The 5,002-nt window shown below is 35.9% G+C and overlaps 1 protein-coding gene across 1 annotated transcript in view; it reads left to right on the top strand.

The window, feature by feature from the left end:
- Positions 1 to 4,228: 4,228 nt before the first annotated feature.
- Positions 4,229 to 5,002, top strand: part of LOC106108222 (orexin receptor type 2-like) — a 15,485-nt gene continuing 14,711 nt past the window's right edge. Inside the window, exon 1 of the mRNA XM_013289322.1 lies at positions 4,229 to 4,398. The gene's annotated coding sequence lies outside the window, so the exon portion shown is untranslated. The remainder of the gene's footprint in view (positions 4,399 to 5,002) is intronic.

Here is a 5,002-nt window from a genome sequence, read left to right as displayed (position 1 = left end):
TCTTCAAACAAAACATAATATTTTGTGCACCTCTTAATTGACTCAGGCAAATTCGTGCAAATGAGAACAGATAAGTGAACTCACGGTCACCTCATGTCATCATTTGCTTTGATTAATTTGTGTCATAAATATTAATTAAAGCGAGTTTCATCAATGAAGCAGTGACGCCGCGTTCTTGTGATGTATGTTAACACAACTTAGCTTATATCCTCGCAGCCACTCCGCTATGTGACGCGAATTGACGGTTCCCTTAATTAAAATTCGATTTGGAACTTTAGCTATACAATAACTACTGATGGGAATGTTATTGCGATCCAGTCTGATTTCAAAAACATTTTTATTTTGATCATTTTCTAAACGATAATAACAGAGATGAAACGAGCAATTAAATATTAAAGTTTTTATAAATAAACAGCCGAATTTATTCAGACAATCGTTCGTATATAAATAAATAAATGTTCATGTTGCTTTGTAATTTTTTCAATATTTTAAAATGAAAACATCTCTAGTTTGATGATATTCCATTTTTTTTATTAAATGGAATGTTTTAAAGTTTTCCAAATTACAGCTGGCATTTAAATTATTTTACGCATAATAGTTATTTTACTTTTTAAGGCAACATGTTTATAAATTGCAACTCTCTCACGTCATCCACAAGAATCTGTAGTCGGTTGTTGTCGCTGCGTGCGCTGTTTATCTTTTTTCCGATTCGGAAGCACACTAAGTCCGTTTGTGGAGGCCTGTGGGGTATGCACAGGAGTCTGCGGGGGCTATGCGCGGGGTCAGCGTGGGGTCAGCGTTGGGCGTGTGGATTCAACTCGGATTCAGTTGATGACGAGGATAGAGTTTATTTACGGATAAGAACAAATCAATCTATTTGACGAAGGCTCGATCTAACTAATCGGCCCTCTTCGCTCCCTCTCCGTGCAATGACCGTCAACTTTTTCTAAGCAATTTTCTGCAGGTCGTTGACCTCCGCCGCGTCTTTCGCTCGAATAAACCTAAGGGAAACGACACGGTGGGTGTCGTTGCAAAGAAAATCGCACAAAGAAAGGCTTATAACAGAATGGCAAAACTTGAAACATCTGCTTTTACTTCAATAATAATAAAACGCACTCATAAAATATTAATTTCGTGCTAAGCAATATCAGTTGCGGTAATTATAGCCTCGGATCGAAGTTGAAGACCAGTGACCGTTGACCTCTCCCACACATTAGACAGTTAGCGTACAGAGGTCAACTCGCAGTACGTTTTCGCACAAAGTTATTTATCAAGACGATGTAACGGACTGTCGTTTGCGGCCGACATTTTAATTAACAGTTGATCATTTAATGCGATATCGCTTCTGAACTAAGTTGTGATCGTTGTAATCAATTTTGTATTACGATGTATGTATCTACCAAGAGTATGCGAGAAACTGTACAACATATCAAATGCAATCTGCTTATTGTATTGTTGTTGTGTTATAATTCACTAGCTGTTCGCGTGCGGCTTCTTCCGCATTAAATTAAAAAAAAAGTTTACATTTGTCAAATTGTCAATTGCAAATGTCAAAATAACCGTTACCATAATAACGGTGCTTCCTTGATGTTGGCAGCTTGTAGTTTATGGTCCCGTTCCCACATGAGGATTTTATCCAATTTATTTACCCGCTAAGTTTAATCGTGTGAAAACATACAGCCTAAAGCGTGTCGTAAGTGTAGGGTTTTTTAATTTAAAATATGCTGTGATTGCTGACATCCTACGCCACAAAGTAGTGTGTATTTACGCTTTATTATATTAGTATAGATTTCATAGAATACTGACTTCCTGCGCACTGTCGACTGCAGCAGTCTGTGATAACGCAATATTGTTATAGGAAACTCTGATATAAATGTCAAGTGACTAGTATGCAATATGCAACAATCCAAACACACAAAGTAATTGTGTTTAAAATGTTAAAATAAGTGCACATGAATGTAGGATTTTGTATTCAAATATCTAATTTCAAAGATGGCGTACTTTCTTAACTTATAATTAAAAAAAAAACTTAATTCGTAATAATCAAATACCATAAAAATTCTAATTAGGAAAAAACTTCGCTACTTATAAAATTTACCCTTTCAGGGCCGCGTATACGTACCTCTGGCTACGAGCTACGTGCTACGAACTACCGGCTACGGGCTGCAGGCTACAACTGACTACGTGTATGGTAAATCGAGCAGTAACACTCTGGTCCAGGGCAGGGTGGCATTAACAGTAGAAGGCAGTATGTCTATTTGTTTAAATAAAATAAACAGCTTTGGATGAAACTTTGATAGAAAAAAAAACAAGTGAAGTGTAAATGTTAAAGTTAATAAATAAAAAGTCACGTATTATAGGTAAGACCGTTATTTGAGGTTCTGTGGCCCACTTACCTGTTAGCCGTAGCTCTTAATAAAGTGCCTTGTCACCGAAAAGGATTAAGACGAAGTGGTTCGTTACTGTAAATGGGTCGCCAGTTCTCCAAATGCGGATATCCGACACCGAGGCAATATATTATTTGATATTTGAACGCAAACACGGAGCTACGACAATCAAATGCATCGAGACATTCAAGGAAGTAAATTTGATCTTCTTGAAAATACCAGCAATAGTATCTTCTTTTAAAAATATTTTAAAACAATCATCAATAGAGATTTGATTATGGAATTGAATATATAACGAATGTAAGTAGTTGAGGAGGCGAGCGGCCGCGTGTGATGGTGACGTGGGTCGTGATCGAGGTTTGTTAAAACTTTAACTACTGCGCAGTTCCGACGACCGCACTGATGCTGCCCGCACGGGCCATTTAATATGCCCATTAACAGAAAACCTTTAGAGATTTTCAATTTGCGAAAACCTTAATAGCGAATTCGAATCCATCTGTACAACTATTATATAATAAAGCGTAATCACACACTACTTCGTGGCGTAGGATGTCAGCAATCACAGCATACTTAAACATTTTTTTCTTTAACATAAAGCCCTACACTTATGACACGCTTTAGGCTGTATGTTTTTACACGATTAAACTTAGCGGGTAAATAAATTGGATAAAACCCTTATGTGGGAAAGGGACCATAAGCTAAAAGCTGCCAACTTTAAGGAAGCAAGGTCATTATGGTAACGGTAATGTCATTTGCAATTGAGAATTTGACAAATGTAAACAACGAAATAAAGTTTTTATGATTTGATGCGGATGAAGCCGCGCGGGAACAGCTAGCATGATATATTATAGCTTCATGTTCTGTCAGTATGACCATAATTTTAATATCAATATATTTAATAGATAATGCACCGCAAGTCGAGTTTAGCTAGTTATTATTTTATGAAACGTTCCACATAAAGATAACAGAAAACAAGCAAACTTTAATAACAAAGGACAAAAAGATCGCAACTTTTTAAGAACAAAAGCTCGAATGAATGTAATTGTTTCGGAAGAGATTCTCGAGTTTCCAGCCTTCGTGTAATTTGAAGCTTTATGTTAATTAATTTGATATCAAACATTACGGGAATTTTTCGTATTATCAGCACCTCCAAGTAAAACTCCGCCGCACTTTGTGACGGATTTAGATTAATTATTATATTTGTGAAAACAAACAGATGTTACGAAAAGTTTATGAATAATTGTGGGTTTTGGATACTCGTGAAATTAAAATTTAAGTAAATACATATTTATCAGAACCACTGTCGCTATTGAATACTGAATGTAACATTGAAACACTTGTAGTTAGTATAAAAACCAACTGTAGAGTAATTGTTTTCGATCAACTTAAAGTCATCGCGCCAGTTCCTTGTTATCAAAATACGTTCGTTAGGGCGCAGGATCAAGTGGCGTTAATTACAATATCAAATATCTGTGACGTCATCGACAGCCATCGTCCTCACATACAACTGAACATTAACACAACTCTAATGAAACGAAAAGGTTTATGTCAAAACCAGTATTATGTGAAAACGTTTTATTTTACCTCTAAATGTATTTTTAACTATAAAAACACGTCAGTGCTGAGATTAATAGCCAATTCTATCCATTAATTACATTGAATAGTATATCAAATACGAATATTCCTAAATGCGCTTCGCTACGCAAAATTTTACTTACTGCGATATAGATAAATATGTAATAGTATACAATATCTACTTATGAAACAAGTACTCTGTCTAGGCCTTCTACTGGGACTAGACCAGACCAGAGCGGAGCAGAAGTCTCGCGCGCGGCCGGTTTCAGTCAGTGTGGGGTAGCCAGCCGCCGCGCGCGTCTTCACTACAGTACCATAACGAAAGCTTCTTGCGGAGCTTACGCGAAAGTTTTAAAGTGATATCAAGTAATTAAAAACATCTTGTTTATTTTCTTAATGAATGAGTGTTAAATAAAGACGTTACTAAGCAATATTGGTAAGAGATTTTATACTTTTATTTATTCTGTAAGATCTTTTAGCGAAAATCTTAATAGTTCTTTAACAAAAGATATCATTAATTGACTTTAGGTTTTGTAAGAGAAATTAATTTACGGTTTGAGAAAAGTTTGAATGTTTTTGCGAAGTAAGAAACACGTATTGTAGACAATTTTACAATAATAATGCTAAAAAATAATATAAATTTTATACAATTTAAAAATCAATGACGGATTCTTGAAATTCGCTCTAAAAATGTAAAACGGAGGTAATTTATATTGTGGAACTTTGACGGCGCAGTTGTTAAGCAACTGACTGGACCGGACCGTTTGTAACTGTCAGGTTCAATCCGCAATGTGATTTTCAAGTTTCATGCGTACATTTATCCTACCTTCTTACGGCGAAAATTTCGTTGCTACACATATCTGCGAAGACATTCAAAGCTGAAATTGAAAACCCCGCTCGGGGGCAGTGTGGATGACTATGGCCAAGAGCTAACTTGGATCTGCTCTGAGTAAAAAATAAGATTGCTTTCTAAGCCATTACACAGTAACTAAATGTAGTTTTTCGATTACAATTGCGATATCGGTTTGATTTAAACCAAC

The sequence above is a fragment of the Papilio polytes genome, unplaced genomic scaffold, assembly GCF_000836215.1.
Source record: "Papilio polytes unplaced genomic scaffold, Ppol_1.0 DF821733.1, whole genome shotgun sequence".
Classification (NCBI taxonomy): Eukaryota; Metazoa; Arthropoda; class Insecta; order Lepidoptera; family Papilionidae; genus Papilio; species Papilio polytes.
The sequence above is the reverse complement of the archived record's forward strand: the minus strand, read 5'-3'. Positions and strand labels throughout refer to the sequence as shown.